This window comes from Somniosus microcephalus, chromosome 9, assembly GCF_052327205.1.
Source record: "Somniosus microcephalus isolate GS21.2 chromosome 9, FLI_Smic_1.0, whole genome shotgun sequence".
Classification (NCBI taxonomy): Eukaryota; Metazoa; Chordata; class Chondrichthyes; order Squaliformes; family Somniosidae; genus Somniosus; species Somniosus microcephalus.
Window position 1 is genome coordinate 243111662 of NC_140995.1, and position 22102 is coordinate 243133763.

Below are 22102 nucleotides of genomic sequence, written 5' to 3' on the forward strand. Positions count from 1 at the left end.
TAATGAAGTGTTTCGAGAGACTGGTCTTAGCCCACATCAAAGCCAGTGTTCCTGCCTCCCTTGACCAACACCAGTTTGCCTATCGGGCAAACAGATCAACGGAGGATGCAATCACTACTGCTCTACACTCGGCACTGAATCACCTAGATGGTAAGGAGACCTACATCAGAATGTTGTTTATAGACTACAGCTCAGCATTCAACACTATCGTCCCCAATAAGCTGGCCACCAAACTCCAAACTCTTGGCCTGAACACTTCCCTCTGCAACTGGACCCTGGACTTCCTAACAAACAGACCCCAGTCTGTCAAATTAGGCAACCACACCTCCCCCCACCCCCCCCCCCCCGACCCTGAACACGGGGGCCCCACAAGGATGTGTGCTGAGCCCCCTCCTCTACTCCCTCTTCACCCACGACTGTGTGGCTGTTAATGGTTCCAACACCATCATCAAGTTTGCAGATGACACCACAGTAGTAGGCCAGATCACCAACAATGATGAGTCAGCCTACAGGGAGGAGGTCCAGCATCTCGTGAAGTGGTGCGCCGACAACAACCTGGCCCTTAACACCAAGAAAACAAAGGAAATAATCGTGGACTTCAGGAAGCCCAAAGGCGGAAGTCACACCCCCATCCACATCAATGGGGCGGAGGTGGAAAGGGTGGCCAGCTTTAAGTTCCTCGGAGTCCACATCATGGAAGACCTCTCCTGGTCCCTCAACACCTCCTCTCTGGTGAAGAAGGCCCAGCAGCGCCTATATTTCTTGAGGCTGAAGGGATGTAATCTGTCGCCCCCGATCCTCTCTAACTTCTACCGCTGCACTATAGAGAGCATCCTGACAAACTGTATCACGGTATGGTACGGCGGCTGTAGCTCCCATGACCAGAAAGCCCTGCAGCGGGTAGTCAAAACTGCCCAACGCATTACCGGCACCCGGCTACCGACCGTAGAACACATCTATCAGAAACGCTGCCTACGGAGGGCACGGACCATCATCAAAGACCCTACCCACCCCAGCCACAGTCTGTTCGCCCTCCTACCATCTGGAAGACGCGACAGATGCATTCGCACCCGTACGACCAGATTTAGGAACAGCTTTTTTCCCAGGGCTGTCATCCTACTGAACTCCACAAATAAACACGAAAGCCTGCACATCTGCCGATGCACTTTATTCACTTTATTATGGTCATATTTATGCTAATATATATGTACAAATGTATGTTGAAATGTTTGTGTCCTAATCCAAATTGTACACTCTCGGGAGCCGCAAGCCTACATTTCGTTGTACTGCACTTGTGCACTAACAATGACAATAAAAGTTGCTTTGATTTGATTTTGATTTGAGGCTAAAGGGATCAAGGGATATGGGGAGAAAGCAGGTACAGGGTACTGAATTTGTATGATCAGCAATGATCTCATTAAATGGCAGAGCAGGCTCGAGGGGCCAAATGGCCTATTCCTGCTCCTATCTTCTATGTTTCTATGTTTCCACAGATCCTCAACTTCCAAAGTGAAGAATGACACTGCATTAGACCTTGTTTTGGGCTTTATTTGTCAAATTTATTAAACAGTAATGGAACAAATGAAAGCAGTAACCTATCATTTTTGCAGTAGTTAAATTTGGCTAACTTCACACAGTAGGAATAATTTTCAACTGCATACTAAAACTATCACGTTATAGTTCTTTGTTTCATATACTGACGTTTTAATCCTTTCCTCAACAATTACAAACGTTGTCTTCAGAGGCTCCAGTCAGATAGCCCTTCTTTGAAGGCTGTAGATCAAACTCACTGTTTTGAAACATGAAGGTTAAAAATGAAACGTTAAATTCAAAACTGCCAACCTAGCACATATCTGAATAAATCGGACATAGAAGATAGGAGCAGGGGAAGCCATTCGGCCCCTCAAGCCTGCTCTGCCATTCAATGAGATCATAGCTGATCATCCAAATTCAGTACCCTGTCCCTGCTTTCTCCCCATATCCCTTGATCCCTTTAGCCTTAAGAAATATATCTAACTCCTTAAAAATATTTAATGAATTGGCCTCAACTGCCTTCTGTGGTAGAGAATTCCACAGGTTCACCACTCTCTGGGTGAAGAAATTCCTCATCTCAGTCCTAAATGGCTTACCCCTTATCCTTAGACTGTGACCCCTGGTTCTGGACTCTCCCGGCATCGGGAACATCCTTCCTGTAGTCCTGTTAGAATTTTATAAGTTTCAATGAGATCCCCTCTCATTCTTCTAAACTCCAGCGAGTATAAGCCCAATTGACCTGAAAAACTCCTGGCAACACTCGCTGTGAGACATGGTTCGAACTTACAAAGAAGGTGATACTGGGAAGTAACCCCTGAGCTAAAGCTGACAGAACGTTTGTATTTAAATTGAATGGCTCGGCTCTTTGGAAAGTAAAATGCCCAGCTACCAACTGACCAGTCATTGCAACAATACATTAGGTTAAGCTGGGACACGATTTTGGGAGTAAAGTTGGTCTTCGACTCCTTATGTACCATGATAGAAATAACAAAGCCATCACCAAGCTAAACATTAGTCAAAAATTCTTCATTTTTGACACACTGACTGCTGTTTTCTATAAAATAAGCCATGTACCGCTAGGGATGTAATTCAAGTGATGTAGAGTTAATGGAGGTATCTATGGTAGATTTGGGGTACCATGTGATTACCTGACTACCACGTTTTGCTGCCCAGACCTCTACTTGTGAGACTTGAGTCATGCGAAGACTTCAGGCTAGGGAACTCTGTTGAAAGAAATGGCCCTTGTTCACTTTTTTTATTCGTTCATGGGATGTGGGTGTCGCTGGCAAGGCCAGCATTTATTGCCCATCCCTAGTTGCCCTGGAGAAGGTGGTGGTGAGCCGCCGCCTTGAAACGCTGCAGTCCGTGTGGTGAAGGTATTCCCGCAGTGCTGTTAGGTAGGGAGTTCCAGGATTTAGACCCAGCGACGATGAAGGAACAGCGATATACTTCCAAGTCAGGATGGTGTATGACTTGGAGGGGAATTTGGAGGTGTTGGTATTCCCATGTGCCTGCTGCCCTTGTCCTTCAAAGGGGAAGAGGTTGCGGGTTTGGGAGGTGCTGCTGAAGGAGCCTTGGCGGGTTGCTGCAGTGCATCTTGTAGATGGTACACACTGCAGCCATGGTACGCCGGTGGTGGAGGGAGTGAATGTTTAAGGTGATGGCTGGGTTGCCAATCAAGCGGACTGCTTTGTCCTGGATGATGTTGAGCTTCTTGAGTGTTGCTGGAGCTGCACTCATCCAGGCAAGTGGAGAGTATTCCATCACACTCCTGACTTGTACCTTGTAGATGGTGGAAAGACTTTGGGGAGGCAGGAGGTGAGACAGTTCCACAGAGTACTCAGCCTCTGACCTGCTCTTGTTGACACAGTATTTATGTGGCTGGTCCAGTTAAGTTTCTGGTCAATGGTGTCCCCCAGGATATTGATGGTGGGGGATTCGCTAATGTCAGTGCCATTACATGTCATGGGGCGATGGTTAGACGCTTGCTTGTTGGAGATAGTCATTGCCCGGCACTTGTGTGGCGCGAATGTTACCTACCACTTATCAGCCCAAGCCTGAATGTCGTCCAGGTCTTGCTGCATGCGGGCATGGACTGCTTCATTATCTGAGAGTTGCGAATGGCACTGAACACTGCCGTCATCAGCGAACATCCCTACTTCTGACCTTAATATGGAGGGTAGGTCATTGATGAAGCAGCTGAAGATGGTTGGGCCTAGGACACTGCCCTGAGGAACTCCTGCAGCGATGTCCTGGGGCTGTGTTGATTGAGCTCAAACCACCACAACCGTCTTCCTTTGTGCTAAGTATGAATACAGCCAGTGGAGAGTTTTACCCCCGGTTCCCATTGACTTCAGTTCTACTAGGGCTGCTTGATGCCACACTCGGTCAAATGCTGCCTTGATGTCGAGGGCAGTCGCTCTCACCACACCTCTGGAATTCAGCTCTTTTGTCCATAAGAACATAACATAAGAAATATGAGCAGGAGTAGGCCAATCGGCCCCTCGAGCCTGCTCCGCCATTCAATAAGATCATGGCTGACCTGATCCTAACCGCCAATCCACTATCACAGAACCATCTCCTGAATCTAACAGAATTAGACACACGAAATAGGAGCAGGATCAGGCTACACGGCCCCTGGGCCCGCTCCGCTACCCACAGGGCCATGACCGATCCGAACCTAGACTCATGTCCAAATTCCTGCCCGCTCCCCGTAACCCTTAATTCCCTTTACTTCTAGGAAACTGTCTATTTCTGTTTTAAATTTATGTAATGATGTAGCTTCTACAGCTTTTTGGGGCAGCATATTCCATGGACCTACCACCCTCTGAGTGAAGTAGTTCCTCCTCATCTCAGTTTTGAAAGAGCAGCCCCTTATTCTAAGACTATGCCCCCTAGTTCTAGTTTCACCCATCATCGGGAACATCCTCCCCGCATCCACCCGATCCAACCCCTTCACAATCTTATATGTTTCAATAAGATCGCCTCTCATTCTTCTGAACTCCAATGAGTAGAGTCCCAATCTACTCAACCTCTCCTCATATGTCCATCCCCTCATCCCCGGGATTAACCGAGTGAACCTTCTTTGTACTGACTCGAGAGCAAGTATGTCCTTTCTTAAGTATGGACACCAAAACTGTACGCAGTATTCCAGGTGCGGTCTCACCAATACCTTGTACAACTGAAGCAATACCTCCCTATTTTTATATTCTATCCCCCTAGCAATGAAAGCCAACATTCCATTGGCCTTCTTAACCACTTGCTGCACCTGCATACTAACCTTTTGAGTTTCGTGCACCAGGACCCCCAGATCCCTTTGTACTTCAGTACTTTCCAGTTTCTTGCCATTAAGATAATAACTTGCTCTACGATTTTTCCTGCCAAAGTGCATAACCTCACACTTTCCAGTATTGTATTCCATCTGCCAAATCTCTGCCCACTTACTTAGCCTGTCGATGTTCCCTTGCAGGTTTTTTATGTCCTCCTCGCTCACTACTTTCCCTCCCATCTTAGTATCATCTGCAAACTTTGATATGTTACACTCGGTCCCCTCCTCCAAATCGTTAATATAGATTGTAAAGAGTTGGGGACCCAGCACTGACCCCTGCGGAACACCACTAGTTACTGATTGCCAGTCTGAGAATGAACCATTTATCCCAACTCTCTGCCTTCTGTTAGATAGCCAATCCTCTATCCATGCCAGAATATTACCCCCAATCCTGTGATTTTTTATCTTGAGCAATAATCTTCTGTGTGGCACCTTGTCAAATGCCTTTTGGAAGTCTAAATACACTACGTCCACTGGTTCCCCTTTATTTCCTCAAAGAACTCCAGCAAATTTGTCAAACATGACTTCCCCTTCATAAAACCATGCTGACTTTGTCCTATTAAATTATGATTATCCAAATGTCCTGTTACTGTCTCCTTAATAATGGACTCCAAAATTTTACCTACCACAGATGTTAGGCTAACCGGTCTATAGTTTCCAGCCTTCTGTCTACTGCCCTTTTTAAATAAGGGTGTTACATTAGCAGTTTTCCGGTCGGCCGGGACCTTTGCCGAGTCCAGGGAGTTTTGGAAAATTATTACCACTGCATCCACTATCCCTACCGCCACTTCCCTCAAGACCCTAGGATGTAAGCCATCAGGTCCAGGGGATTTATCCGCCTTGAGTCCCATTATTTTACCGAGTACCACTTCCTTAGTGATTTTGATCGTGTTTAGCTCCTCCCCCCCCCCTTTAGCCCCCTGTTTGTCCAGTGTTGGGATATTCTTAGTGTCTTCCACTGTAAAGACTGATGTAAAATATTCATTCAGTGTTTTTGCCATCTCCATATTTCCCACCATTAATTTCCCGGTCTCATCCTCTAAGGGACCAACATTTACTTTAGCCACCCTTTTTCTTTTTATATAACTCTAAAAACTCTTACTATCTGTTTTTATATTTTTTGCTAATTTACTTTCATAATCTATCTTCCCTTCCTTAATCAATCTTTTTGTTATTTTTTGCTGTCTTTTAAAGTTTTCCCAATCCTCTCTCCTCCCACTCGATTTGGCTACCTTATATGCCCTTGTTTTTAGTCGAATACTATCCTTAATTTCTTTACTTAGCCACGGATGGCTGTCTTTTCTTTTACACCCTTTTCTTCTCAGTGGAATATATATTTTTTGGAAGTTGTAAAATAACTCCTTGAATGTACACCACTGATCATGTATCGTCTTACCCTTTAATCTATTTTCCCAATCCACTCTACTCAATTCTGCTCTCATACCTTCATAGTCTCCTTTATTCAAGCTTCGCACGCTTGTTTGAGATCCAACCTTCTCACCCTTTAATTGAATATGGAATTCAACCATGTTATGGTCACTCATTCCAAGGGGATCCTTTACTAGGACATTTTTAATTAATCCTGTCTCGTTACACAGGACCAGATCTAAGGTTGCTTGCCCCCTGGTCGGTTCAGTTACATACTGCTCAAGAAACCCATCCCTAATACACTCAATGAACTCATCCTCAAGGCAGCCCTGCCCAATTTGATTTGTCCAATTAATATGATAGTTAAAATCCCCCATAATTATAGATGTTCCCTTATTACAAGCCTCAACTATTTCCTGATTGATACTCCGCCCAACAGAGTTGCCACTGTTTGGAGGCCTATAGACTACGCCCACTAGTGTTTTTTTCCCCTTATTATTCCTTACCTCCACCCAAACTGTTTCATTATCCTGATCTTTTGACCCAATATCATTTCTCTGTATTAGTGATTCCTTCCTTTATTAACATAGCCACCCCACCTCCCCTTCCTTCCTGCCTGTCCTTCCTGATCGTTAAATAACCTGGTATGTTTAATTCCCAGGCATTGTCACCCTGCAGCCATGTTTCTGTAATGGCCACAAGATCATACCCATATGTAGTTATTTGTGCCATTAACTCGTCTATTTTGTTACGAATGCTACGTGCATTCAGATAGAGAACTTTCAAAGATGTTTTGTGACACTTAATTCCTGCTTTTGCCCTTTTTATTACTTTACCTTTTACTCCATACCTTCTGCCCCTTCCTGACACGCTCTGGTTTTCAATTTCCCCACTGCTACCTAAGTCTATGACCACCTCTGTTGTCATTTTTATTATTTGCTCTCTAGGAACCTGCCCCCCACTAGTTAGTTTAAAAGTCCTCTCTGCAGCCCTAGTTATATGATCCGCCAGGACTCTAGTCCCGGGCACTGGCCAAGTGAAGCCCGTCCCAACGGAACAGCTCCCTCCTGCCCCAGTACTGGTGCCAGTGTCCCAGGAAGCAAAACCCATTTCTCCCACACCAGTCTTTGAGCCACGCATTTAACTCTCTAATTTTATTTGTCCTAGCCACATTCGCTCGTGGCTCATTATTACCCTTGTGGTTCTGCTTTTTAATTTGGCCCCTAGCTGCTCAAACTCCCTCAGCAGAACCTCCTTCCTTGTCCTATCTATGTCGTTGCTACGAACATGGACCACGACAACTGGATCCTCCCCCTCCCACTGCAAGTTTCTCTCCAGTCCAGAGGAGATGTCCTTAACCCTGGCACCGGGCAGGCAACACAGCCTTCGGGACTCTCGCTCTCGGCTACAAAGAACTCTATCTATCCCCCTAACGATACTATCCCCTACCACTACAACATTTCTTTTAACTCCCCCCACTTGAATGGCACCCCTGCTCCACGGTGCTGTGGCCAGGTTGCTCATACTCCCTGTGAGGTTGGGAACAGGGACTGCAGGGAGGAAGAGCCTCGAACCTGTTGGACAAGTGCAAGGGCTGCGGCTCCTCCAACACTACCTCCTGGATCCCCGTACCTGCTTCACTTATAGTCACACCATCCTGACCCTGGCCACGGACTACATCTGAATTAATTAATCTAATTGGTGTGAATACCTCGTGATACAGAGTCCAGGTAACTCTCCCCCTCCCTCATGTGTCTCAGTGTTTGAAGCTCGGACTCCAGCTTTTCAACACGGAGCCGGAATTCCTCGAGCAGCCGACACTTACTGCAAATGTGATCACCGTGAGCATCAATGGTGTCCACCAGCTCCCACATATTGCAGCAGCAACACATCACCTGCTCTCCCATTCTATGTAATTAATTAAATTTATTAATATTATTCTTAAATACCCTCTGCCCCGATTCTAGATGGTGAATATCACACCTTAGAAACTATAAACCCAAGAGATTTAAGCTTCAAAAGGGAGAAATACTCACCAACCAATCACTTACCCGCTTTCTGGTGACGTCACACTTGGATTACTTTTTACCTCTCTCCTTCCCTCCGAGTTCCCAGACTGGTAGGCCTTACCTGGTCTCTGGGGCCTTTTATAGCCCCGCTCTGCCGCTCGAGATTCCCGCCGACGCTGTGAGGCCTTACCTGGTCTCTGGGGCCTTTTATAGCCCCGCTCTGCCGCTCGAGTTTCCCGCCGACGCTGTGAGGCCTTACCTTACCTGGTCTCTGGGACTTTTATAGTCCCGCTCTGCCGCTCGAGTTTCCCACCGACGCTGTGAGGCCTTACCTGGGCCTCTGGGACTTTTATAGCCCTGCTCTGCCGCTCGAGTTTCCCGCCGACGCTGTGAGGCCTTACCTGGGTCTCTGGGACTTTTGTTTGGACCAAGGCTGAAATGAGGTCTGGAACCGAGTGGTCATGGCGGAACTCAAACTAGGCATCGGTGAGCAGTTTATTGGTGTTTAAGTGCCACTTGATAGCACTGTTGATGACACCTTCCATCACTTTGCTGATGATTGAGAGTAGACTGATGGGGCGGTAATTGGCCGGGTTGGATTTGTCCTGCTTTTTGTGGACAGAACATACCTGGGCAGTTTTCTACATTGTTGGATAGATGCCAGTGTTATAGCTGTACTGGAACAGCTTAGCAAGTGGCGCGGGTAGTTCTGGAGCACAAGTCTTCAGCACGACAGCTGGGATGTTGTTGGGGCCCACGGCCTTTGCTGTATCCAGTGCACTCAGCATCTTAAAATGTTTTGGCTTTTGGAAAGTTACTGTGGACTTGGAACAGGTTCATCCCCAAAATTTGTACCATCAGTGGATTTTCCCGTTTTCCATTTCACTTGCTAACTTCAAATTTGATTTGAAGGTCTTGACTAGTGACCAGATAAAAATACAAAACATCTGTTCAACTATGAGGCTTGCTTGGGGAGTGCATTGAAAGAGTAATCCAAGAGTGATGGACTTCAGTTGGTGAGAAACACAGGAAGAAAAACAGTGTTCATTATATTTTCATGCTTAGCTTGTAATTCTTGCTACAGGAAACTTTGTTATATCCGGCACCGAGGGGACCGAGCTGTTGCCGATCTATCAAAACTGCCGGACATACCAGCGTTAATGTTGAAGCATACGGAGGTTTTCATCTCCGTATCTGACAACAAGCACTGTTGCTTAGCAACAGCTTCTAAACAGTCGGCCCGTACCTTGGAAGCGTCTCTAGCTTAGCAACAGCTTCAGAGAGACTTTCCAGAGCCTGACTTGGAAAAAAAAAGCCACGAGAAGGAAAAAAAAGCCACGAGAAGAACAAAAACCTAACAAAACGGCTCCTGATTTCTGCCGGTAGATCGAGGTTTCCAGACATACAACCTCCGGATAAACCAAAGCCTCCTGTACATTGGAGGAGACCTCTTCAGGGATGCATGAAGGACTCTGTGGTCTTTGCACCACATCAGCATCACAGAAGGATAGTACCTAGTGCTTCTCATTGCATCCCCGTGTAGAGAGAGGCCATCATAACAAATGGGAGCAGCATTTGCATTTCGCCAGAGGACAGTGGATACATTTGCGTATGAAAAAGATTCAGTCATTGCTTGATGCTCCAACATTTGGACTGGTTCCAAATTATAAAGATGAGTGCATTGTTTCACTTAACTTCTATGCCGTTTTTGTTTTTTTAAGTGAATATTATGCAGGGATAATTGACCTCTACCAATGCCTGAATTTCTACTGAATAGAGATTTTTGCACTCGACATTTAGGGCGGGATTTTACTTACCGAGGCGAGTTGGGGTCGGGACTGCTGCCTTCCGGCTTCTAGTCCCGCCCCCAGTGACGTCCGATGCACAGACGGTATTTTCCCTTGATTGGCCTTGTTAAGCCCACCCTGCGGGCTTTCTGGCCAATTAAGGGAATGCTGGTGTCGGATGACATCAGTTGATGACGCTTCATCTGCTGGTTTTCTTAAAGGGACATGAACCATCTATTTTTGAAAGATGATTTGACAGTGTTTGACAGCATTGAGGTGCTGTCAAACACTGACGATCACTGTACAAAGGTGAGCCCTTACACCTAGGCTCTCCAATGACTCTCCTTAGGATAAAACAGATGGCAACTGCAGGTGAGGGTACAGAAGCTGTTGTGGAGTATTTTAAACCAACACTCGACACAAGGTTTTAGATCGATAGTCCAGTTGTCTTTATTGCAACGGTGGGGAAACAGTCTGCTCTGTCTTAGCCAGACCTTCCAAATTGGTACAGCAAACGCTACATTTTTATACATTACAATACACATGTCAAAATTCATTCCTGCCACCTGATTGGACCTTGGCCCGAATGCATCTTCACTGATTGGTTGCCTATGCCGCGTTACATTAAAGTACCGCCTTTATTATCGGCCGTTACCCCTCAAGCTGTTGTTGCACCTATGACCTTTGTTTATGCCAGATGGGTCTCATCAACATTGTACTTCTGGGTCATTGTCCTCCTTTCCTGCTGCTCTAGGCCTCTTTCATGGTTTTACTTTCCTGCCAGAACAGAACTTACATCCTCTTAGGCCTCTTATGGTTCCATGTCCGGCTATGTTATCTCCACTGCCAATTCAGCAACTTAGAAAAAGATGGTCTTTATTACACCATTCAGTGAAACTGCCAGCGATGTCAGTTTATCTCTTTCCCCACTGCAATAGCGATCTGTCACTTCTCCCAATGAGGTGAGGTCACACTTCAAAGCTTGTCACCTGCAGAAAAATCTAAACACATTAAAAATGACTTGCCCAACATTTCCTTACCTCTGATACTCACCAGTGTCCCATTGCATCCTTCACACCACTTCTGCAGCTGTCATCTATACACAAACATTACAACAGACCCACAGCAAGCCTCACTTACCCTGGCAGGGTTCCCCGACGTCGGGAAGCCCACAGCAGAAGTCGTAAAATGGGAAAAAGCCTCTTAACTGCCTGCTAACGGGGAAGATTGGTTGGAGGCGGGTTGGGAGCGGGTTCGGGACCCCCTCCCATTCCCCCCCCCCCCCCCCCCAGCAGTCCTGCTTCCAAACCTGCCTCCTCAGGGCTGGTAAAATCCAGCCCTTAGTGTCTGTTTTTAAAACTATGTGTACTGTGCCGCCCTTCCACTGCGCCTCCTCTCTGAATATTGCTGATTTTTTGGGAGGGCCTTGATGATGTCAGCTGCATTATGTATTGAAGGCTGTTAGTTTAATTAATGTATCTCATGACAGTATCTTGTTATAGCTGATCAATACCTTTCAGTACATTTGACCTTGATGACTACTCCAAGTACGTGATGTGTTCCAAAAATACCATTGATTACAAGTGGAAAGATAGGACTTGTCTTGTCATCGTTTTAATAAGTGCACTATTTAAAAGGAAAAATTACACGGCTTCCCTTGATGGCTTCGTGAGTTACGGTACCACCATTGCAAGCCAGGAAGATACCAAGTTAAATCCCTGGAATCTGCTGAATTAGGTGCTCTGAGATGGGGTGGCAGAAGGGGCCTGGGCATCCCTGGGCGAGAGCCGGATAAATCTGCTTAAAAATGCATTTGTGGGCATCAAGTGAGAAGATAGCCTCAGCTATCATGATCATTGTGGAAAAAGCTCGGCCGGAGGGGTCACATAAAGAATGATCACGTGACCCGCCTAATAGTACCTTTAGGAGAAGAGGAAAATACAAAATTGTAACTATGGCCTAACCAGGGCTTTGTATAGCTGTAGCATAACTTCTACCACCTTGTATTCTAGTCCTCTAGATATAAAGGCCACCATTCCATTCGCCTTTGATTATTTTCTGTACCTGTTCATGACATTTTAATGATCTTGTAGGAATTGCCAAATTCCTATCTGAAGTACTGAGACCAGGCAACTCTGGTAATTAAACGATGTTTAATACAAACTGGTGGAAGTAACAGTTAAAACACAAGAGAACTAAACCACAGGTGTTTGCTTAAGGCTGACTCCACGAGGACTGATTCTGGAAGCTTCCCCGCTGACGTCATGACGTCATCATGTTTCCCGCCGTTGGGAACATCACATGACCTGCGTGATGACGTCATCGTGCTCGGTCTACATCTTAAAGGGACCGCGTTATTTACATACAGCAAACAAATACAGGTACCGATTCACTCTGTTAAAGGCAATTACGTACATCCATATAAGAGTCCCTTGGTGGCTCTGCCACAATCTATCCTTTTTAGGTCCAAAGTGGATGACCTCACATTTGCCTACATTGAAATCTATTTGCTACATTTTTTCCATTCAGTTAATCTATTAAAACTTTGTAATGTTATGCTTCCATCGACACTGTTTACAGTCCCGCCTGTCTTTGTGTCATTGAGATTTATTGTCTGGTGTGGACAAGAATCATGGCATGACTGTGCTGGCAATCAGCCTCCTCCACAATTACATTTTAGAAAAATCTGAAACTCCTTTTGTGTAACAAGCATCCAAAAAAAAACTCCAGCCAATTAGGTGTGACTCTTCTGGCAGTATTATAGAGAATTAGTCAAATTGGCCTAGAAAAATTAATTGTTCAATATCCTTTGTGGTAGATGTTATGTAATTGAAAGGAGGATTGTTTAAATGCAATGGTAGTAACGGTCACAAGGGTGTTGCGGTATAAAACAATCTAGCATTTGGCTCACCGGGAGCAAGTATTAATTATTCAGTAGGAACAGGAAATGCAGAGCATTCTCGTAAGGGCCAGGGCACTGGAATAGGTAAACTTGACCTCTGATGAATAGAAACCGTTAGACACACGGGCGATACGGATTAAAATGTACCCCTCTCACTTATCTGTGAAAGAGCTTGTCTAACAGCATCCCGATTCTAGAGAATGAACAATATGGTTGAGAGGAAACCTGAAGATGTATTGGGATTTGAGTTTGAAACGATGATTCACCTACAAGCTGAGGAATCATATGAACATGTTCGGAGCTCCATATCTCGGGATGGAAGTAATGGTATGTGGCACTACTTGTGCTGCCAAAAGCGGGACCAAGCCTTCATTTTCACATGTAGGTGCCCTTCAGATGTTGTCTATGGGATGTTTTGAGCAGGTTCACTTGTATATCAATTTGTTAAATTTTCTCTGCTCCTGCTTAATTCAAAATAATAATCTGTAAATAAATGAACAGTCTACACTGCACACCACAGATTCACCCATCATTTAAACTACGTGGTGGATGACTGAGAGATTATCTGTCTGTCTGACTGCTGCTCAGTTAGGAAGAAGTCATTTATACTGCAGGACACTTGGGTTTCTCAATTGTGTCTGAGTTTAGATGTATATAAAATATGAGCAATGCACTATCATGGGTGTTCAGTCCTGTGTAAACAAGTTGGTATAGAGGAGAAATAAGTAAGTGGTACATCTGTGAGCTTGTGTAGTTTGTGAAGCTTTATGTCTCAGTTGGTGTCATTAATCTTGAGTACTTTTATGGAGCACCGGCACTTACCAGTTGCTTTGGAGCTGTCTGGTCATTGTGTCAGGAAATCAGTGTGCTTTGTTTTGATTTTCTCAGTACTGAAATCTCTGTAAAATGGGCTATAGTAAATAATAGGTGGATTGTATCTTCCAAATAGGTCAAATTGTTCAGTAACTCTTTGAGGGTGTGTCTGTAAATTGCTCTGAAATTACTCTAAAATAGGTTAGGGATGTATTTTTTTTGCACATATTAGATTTGTAGGTCTTATCAAGATATGAATATTTTTGGGTTTTGATTCATTATTTTTCTTGGTTTCAGCATCTCTAATCAGACTCGTAGGTAATTTGTAGCAAATACAGGGATCGAACTGCAAACAATCTTTATTTGTGCTAAACTGTAATGTAAACTGGGCTGGACACAAGGTCCCTGGATATTAGCCTTTATGTGATGGTTTGTTGCTGGCTGTCCATGGAGTGTCATCTTGTTTCTTTTTCTTACTCTCTCCTTTCTCTCCTTCACATTCTCCTCACTTTCCTTCTTACTCTCCTTGCTCTCTCCTCTCCTTCCTTCTCTCTCTCTGTCTGCCTCCATCTCTCTCTCTCTTTGGCTTGGTCGCTACCTCAGACGCACCTTTTATCTTGTGGGTCTGTTGTAATAAAACAATTTGTCATTCTCTGTGAATAAACCTGTTTTGTTAACCCCGTATGTACTGTGATCAAAAGGAAGAAGGCAGCAGAAGTCAATTTGTCACGGGGGTTACAGGAAGGAAAAAAGTACCAGCTTGGAAGCTATTAAGAGCATCTGGACTATCAGATATCCTTTTAGGGGCATGGGGGATGAAACATAATTTAGGTTGGAAATATGAGTCCATTGATGGGAGAGTGAAGGATGCAGAGAAAGAAACTGCATTCTGGCGTAACAATCATCAGCTGTTCTGTTTTCTAGTGAGCATTTCTCTCCCCTCCTTTTCTCCTAAAGATATTGAATGCTGCCAGGATGTGATTGTATGGGTACTGGCACCCTTTGGTACTTTACCCAAGTGTTTATTCTTCACGTGAGTACACACAGTGAGTATTAGCAATCTGTTTAACTTGGGAGGCATGGCAGCTGAGCCTGATCTCGTCCTCGCCCAACATCATCTGCATTTTCCATAGGTGATATGTTTCCGTGGATACACATTAGGAGCAGGGACTCGGTCGATTTTCTTGTCCCTTTCCTATGGTATGGATGCCAATTGTAGAGTGCTTACTGCTGTTTATTTTACAGAATTCACACTATGAAATCTAGACAACCTATACTGGGGCCTTGAGCACTGTTGATGCCACATTTATCATCTAATTTCCCATTGCTTGGCCAAGTAGGAAAGTGGCCACAGATCATTCACTTGCTGCTCAACATCATTTCTTCATCGAGTTTATACAAACAAAATACTGCGGATGCTGGAAATACTCAGCCGGTCAGGCAGCATCTCTGGAGAGAGAAAGAAAGTTAACGTTTCAGGTCGTCGATGACCCTTCGTCAGAACTGAGTTCACGTTAACTCTGTTTCTCTCTCTGCAGATGCTGCCTGACCTGAGTATTACCAGCATTTTCTGTCGTCTTAGAGTTTGATGCTTAAATTAAACCGCTGGCTGTCCAACAAAACAAAACTAAAAGTTCCTTACTGCTCATAGTCTTTCACACCAGAGAAAAGAAAGTACTGGATAAAGATGGACCTCAATTCATGATGTGAAAGTGGATTTTAATGCAGAAGAGATGGCAATGTACAATGCTCAAAAGAAACAAAACATAATAAATAACATTAAAATAAAAGCAGAGAATGTTGGAAATACACAGCCTGATAGAGTCTGAATGGGGTGCCATCATAACTCTGATGTCGGGTCCTGATTCAAAATGCTAACTTCTTTCTTCCTCCTGACACTGATAGACAGCCTATATATTTCTAGCATATACAGTGCAGCCTTTAAATGATTTCCTTATTAATGAGGACTGTTAGTTATGCAGGTGTAGTGAATTGATCCTGATTTGCCCCCACCCCTGCTCCCAGCTTTAATTTAGTATCCTGTGCTCTGAGCGTTTTGGTAGGTACTATACCTCACGCTGGGGAGCACATTTACCTGCCCCTGTCTGTCCTGAACTCGCCAACTTTAATTTCCTGCTCTATTCACTCTGCCTCCCAGTTGTGTGTTATTAATTGTGTTTGTGTGCCATGGTGGCAGCATGCCAACCAGGTGAAACAGGAGCCTGATTGGGGAGAGCAAGTAACTGGCACTGGAGAGTACAGGACAGAGTGCAGTTTATTCAGGAACAAGTGAGTGTGCTCACTGCCGGCCACCCCCCCCCCCCCACCCACCCCTATCCCTACACAACAGGTTACTGCACCAGCTACTGCAATCAGTGCAGGGCATGGAGGTGGAGCTGAGGGGTTTGAGATCAGAGAGATGCAGTCTGAAGGCAGGGGCGGATTGAGCAGGGTGTCAGCCCTGGCTCAGTGGGTAGCACTCTCGCCTCTGTGTCAGAAGGTCATGGCTTCATGTTCCGCCCCGGAGACTTGAGCACAAAAATCTAGGCTGACACTCCAGTGCAGTACTGAGGGAGTGCTACACTGTTGGAGGTGCCATCTTTCGGGTGAGACATTATACCGAGGCCCGGTCTGCTCTCTCAGGTGAATGTAAAAGATCCCATGGCACTATATCGAAGAAGAGCAGGGGAGTTATCCCTGGTGTCCTGGCCAATATTTATCCCTCAATCAACATCACTAAACAGATTATCTGGTCTTTATGCTGTGTGCGTTTCCTACCTTACAACAGTGACTACACTTCTAAAGCACTTCATTGGCTGTAAAGTGCTTTGGGACGTCCTGAAGTTGTGAAAAGTGTGATATAAATGCAAGTCTTTTTCTTTTTAAAAAAACAGGGAGAGTAGTGCCAGAGAGAATCAAGGAGCTTGGGACTGGGTCAGGAGCAGTTGACCATTTTGAATGGTTCTAACTGACCATTGTCTATATTGACATTCTCCTTGTTATAATGTATATGGCTTGGACCCCGAGAACAGTGCTATTAGGAGGCTACTTTCTCTTTTCGGCACTCCTAGTTATACAATAAATGATCTCAACACAAAGAGCTATGGGGAAAGATTTAGCGAAATTTAAGATTTATAGTCTAGAAAAGAGGGCATTAAGAGGTCAGCCTAATTGAAGTATATAAATTATCAAATGATACAGCTAATAGGAAAATATTTTGCTGAAAGCAATAAATGTTTGAAATAATCCACCAAAGTCATGGATTCAAACAGTTTGATTATTCAAAATATAATATGCCATGATGGAAGAGTTAATGTATTAGAGAATGAACTTCAATGCTGAATGGCATTTTCTTATGTCCTTAAAGGTCAGCACCCATAGTGGTAGCTCTCAACTTGCCTTGGTCAGAAGAAATTGATTATCTGCAAATACTGTTCCCTTTCCTGCTCCCCTTCAACGAAAACTGAAATGGTAGCTTATTGTGCCCGTGGCACAGTTAAGTAGTCACACCATTTGTTGATTGCTTTAGCATTTACAAATGCTGCCAAGCCAGGGTAATTAGTCAGAACCATTGTAATGCCTGCCATATAGACACACACATTATATGCTACACAGTGATTTCATGTGTGAACCTAAAATCTTGTGTTAATGAATGAATGTCCAGTCACGATCGCATTCCCTCACTTGATACTTTCTATTGTCCTGCTGAGGTCAGGTGGTTCAGACTGCAGTACAGTAGAGTTGATAAATACTTAGCATTTATAGCATCAGCTATTTGCAATTTATATTAATGACTTGGATGAAGGGACTGAGTGTAACGTATCCAAGTTTGCTGATGTTACAAAGTTAGGTGGGAAAGTAAGCTGTGAGGATGATGCAAAGAGGCTGCAGAGAGATATAGACAGGTTGACTGAGTGGGCAAGAACATGGAAAGTGGAATACAATGTGGGGAAGTGTGAAGTTATCCACTTTTGGTAGGAAAAACAAAAAAGCAGAATATTTTTGAATGATAGACGGGGAAATGTTTGCACTCAGAGGGTCCTGGGTGTCCTTGTACACGAATCACAGAAAGTTAACATGCAGGTACAGCAAACAATTAGGAAAGCAAATGGTATGTTAGCTTTTGTTACAAAGGGATTAGAGTAAAGTCTTACTACAATTATACAGAGCATTGGTGAAGCCACACCTGGAGTACTGTGTTCAGTTCTGGTCTCCTTACCCAAGGAAAGGTACACTTGCCTTAGAGGGAGTGCAACGAAGGTTCACTAGACTGGTTCCTGGGATGAGGGGATTGCCCCATGAGGAGAGATTGAGTAGACAGGGTTAATGCTGAGAAAATGTTTCCCTTGGCTGGGGGATCTAGAACACGGGGTCACAGTCTCAGAATATTTAGGACTGAGATGAGGAGAAATTTCTTCATTCAAAGGATTGTGAATCTTTGGAATTCTCTACGCCAGAGAGCTGTGGATGCTCAGTCGTTGAATATATTCAAGACAGAGGTTTTTGAGGAATTAAAGGACATGGGGATAGTGCGGAAAGGTGGCGTTGAGGTAGAAGATCAGCCATGTTCTTGTTGAATGGTGGAGCAGGCTCAAAGGGGGCCAAATGGCCTACTCCAGCTCCTATTTCTTATGTTATGTTCTTATGATGCGCCACTGAATTGTTTCTGTCACTCTTATTGAGATTGTTAGCAGAGGACATATATTTCAGCCTTTTAGTTGTACAGTTATTGGAATTGGGTTACCCCTTATCCCTGCATGGACATATACATGTCTAGCTATTTGGGTCCTTTGCAGTTTAGCAATGTTTTGTTAGTTGTCATAAACTGGCTGAAGTTTTATTTCCTTTTTACGGGAACAATAGCATAGTGGTAATGTCACTGGGCTAGTAATCCAGAGACGTGAGTTCAAATCCCACCACGGCAGCTGGGGAATTTAAATTCAGTTGATTAAATCTGGAATTAAAAAGCTAGCATCAGTAATGGTGACCATGAAACTATCGGATTGTCGTAAAAACCCATCTGGTTCATTAATGTCCTTTAGGGAAGGAAATCTGCCGTCCTTACCCGGTCTCGCCTATGTGACTCCAGACCCACAGCAATGTGGTTGACTCTTAACTGCCCTCTGAAATGGCCTAGCAAGACACTCAGTTGTAACTAACCGCTACGAAACATAAGCATGAAGTCCCTACCTAACAACAGCACTGTGGGAGTACCTTCACCACACGAACTGCAGCGGTTCAAGAAGGCGGCTCACCACCACCTTCTTGAGCCCAACTAGGAATGGGCAACAAATGCTGGTGCCAGCAACGCCCAGATCCCATAAGTGAATTTTTAAAAAACGTAATATGAATGGCACTGCTGTAATAGGTTCAGAAGTTAGTATTTTTCAACCATTAAGAACCCTAATGTTCTGCCATTTCTCCAATTCTAGATTCAAGTGCCCTAGCATTTGATCGCCAGGCTGTCTCAAACAAATCTCTTCATGCTTCTTTCATAGGATTACATAGGATATACACCACAGAAACGGACCATTCGGCCGAACTGGCATTTCCTCATCTAACTCTTATCAGCATAAGCCTCTATTCCCTTCTCCCTCATGCTTATCTAGTCTCCTCTTAAATGCATCTATACTATTTGCTTCAACCACTCCCTGTGGTAGCGAGTTCCACATTCTCACCACTCTTTGGGTAAAGACGTTCTTTCTGAATTCCCTATTGGATTTCTTGGTGACTATCTTATATTGATGAGGAAAGACGAGAGGAGGCTCGAGTGGAGCATAAACGCCAGCATGGACTGGTTGGGCTGAAATGGCCTGTTTCTGTGCCGTATATTCGATGTAATCCTCTAGTTTTGCTCTTCCCCACAAGTGGAAACACTCTCTCTGTATCCACTCTATCAAAACCTTTCATAATTTTAAAGACCTCTATTAGGTCACCCCTCAGCCTTCTGTTCAAGAGAAAAGAGACCCAGCCTGTTCATCCTTTCCTGATGGGTATACCCTCGCATTTCTGGTATCATCCTTGTAAATCTCCCCTGCAACTTCTCCAGTGCCTCTCTATCCTTTTTATAACTTGGCGACCAGAACTGTACGCAGTACTCCAAGTGTGGTCTAACCAAGGTTCGATACAAAGTAAGCATAACTTCACTACTTTGCAACAGAATCCATCGAGAAGTAAACCAGAGTGCATGGTTTGCTTTTTTATGGCCTTGTTAACCTGTGTCATTACTTTATTGATTTGTATATTTGTACTCTGAAATCCCATTACTCTTTTACCCCATTTAGATTCATATTTTCCAAGTACAGGAAACTTTGCGATATCCGGCACCGACGGGACGCCGATCTATCAAAACTTCCGGATAGACCAGCGCTAATGTTGAAGGATGCGGAGGTTTTCATCTCCGTATCTGACAACAAACACTTGCTTAGCAACAGCTTGTAAACACTCGGCCCGTACCTTGGAAGCGTCTCTGAAGCTGTTGCTAAGCTACAGAGATGCTTTCTAGAGCCTGACTGTTTATAAAAATTTAAAAAAATGCTAGGAGAAGAAAAAAAACCTAACCAAAACGGCTGCTGATTTCTGCCGTTAGATCGAGGTTTCCGGACATACAACCTCCGGATAAACCAAAGTTTCCTGTAATATGTGACCTCCCTATTTTTCTTACCAAAATGTAATACCTCATATTTATCTGTGTTGAACTTCATTTGCCAATTATATGCCCATTCTGCAAGTTTATTAATGTCCTCCTCAGTATTGACTATCCCCTGACCCCCCCCCCCCCCCCCCCCCCAAAAAAAAATTTTTTGGTGTCATCCGCAAGTTTAGAAATTGTGTTTTTGATTCAAAGTCTAAATCGTTAATATAAATTGTGAACAACAGTGGTCCCAGCACTGATCCTTGTGGAACCCCACTTCCCACCTTCTGTCACTGTGAATAGCTACCCTTTACCCTTACTCTCTCTGTGTGGAAGCCAGCTAGTTATCCATTCTGCTTCTTGTCCCCTGATTCTGCATTCTCTGACCTTATTCATTAGTCTATTATGTGGTACTTTATCAAAGGCCTTTTGAAAATCTAGATAAATTCTATCTACTGCATTACCATTGTCTACTCTCTGTTACCTCTTCAAAAAATTCACTGGGCTTGGTCAAGCAAAACTTTCCCTTTTGAAATCCATGCTGACGATTCATTATTATATTTTTGGTTTCTAGATGTTCTATTTTCTCCTTTTAGTAGGGACCTTTCAGCTGGGACAGAGAGCGAATGAGGTGAAAACTTGTGCATCTCCTGCACCTGTGTTGCCTGTTCAGCTAACTGGAGACAGTGTCACTGAGGACAGGGTGACAAGACAGTTCTTCCTCTTTCAAGATGAGATGCCAGCTTCCACAAGCTATCCCATCAACAAACCAGTCAGACACTAATGCAAACTGGGCGAAGGAACAATAGGTTGCTGGCTTGTAGCTCTTCACTGAGGCAGAGTGATTGTACCTTTGGATAAGAGCCCTCACAGAGAAACTTTTTTTTTACTGTGTATTTGTAATGGTTATATGGAAGGCCACATTTTTGGCTATGTTGGGAGAACAACCCAAGCCTATATTTAAAAAAAAAAATTAAAAAAATTCTGCCATTTAGTTGCAGAATAACTTAGGTGGGGTTTTCTAAGTGGTGATGTGAGGCGTTCTGCTCAAGTAACTACTCGTGTATGTATGGAACGGTCATCCTAAGAAGTCACTGCTGTCCAATTGAACTGATCGCTTTTAAATAACATGCATCAACCAGCACCTGACTGGCATTTTTGTAGTGTGTTCTATATACAAAACACCACAAAGATTTTGCTGTCTAATTTTGTGTTCAAAACTAATTTGTCATGGAGAGTTGACTTCAGCCAGTCAGTTGTGGTTATGTGGACAAACTCAATGCGGTAGATTTATTTTTGTAGTGAGTTTAACTTTGAATATTACATTTGTGTATAATTTTATAATAATTGTTATCTTGTATCCGATTCCTTTTTTACATTAAATATCTTGCGGTAAGAAGTGATTGAAGGACCCAACAAGAAGAGATGTAGGGAGGATTGTGAAGTACATTTGTTCATAAGTACATAGAGAACAGTACTCGTGGGCAAGTGAAGGTTGTTTGTATTTTGTTACCATTCCCCTTTTTTCCCCACTTAGTAAACATTGATTCCTGCTCAGTTACACTGAGCATTTGGTGGCCTCTGATATCTCACCCAAATTGCCATTTTTTCATGTGTGACCCTGGATTCTGAGTGTTGATGGACTGTTTGCTTGTGGGGGGCATCACAGCTGAGCCCGACCTTGTCCTGATCAAGTGCCAACACAGCACTTTCCAGTCAGGATTACTG

General features: G+C 44.1%; 1 protein-coding gene across 1 annotated transcript in view; it reads left to right on the plus strand.

The window, feature by feature from the left end:
- Positions 1–22102, plus strand: part of enah (ENAH actin regulator) — a 286829-nt gene that overhangs the window by 86310 nt on the left and 178417 nt on the right. The gene's annotated exons all lie outside the window — the stretch shown is intronic.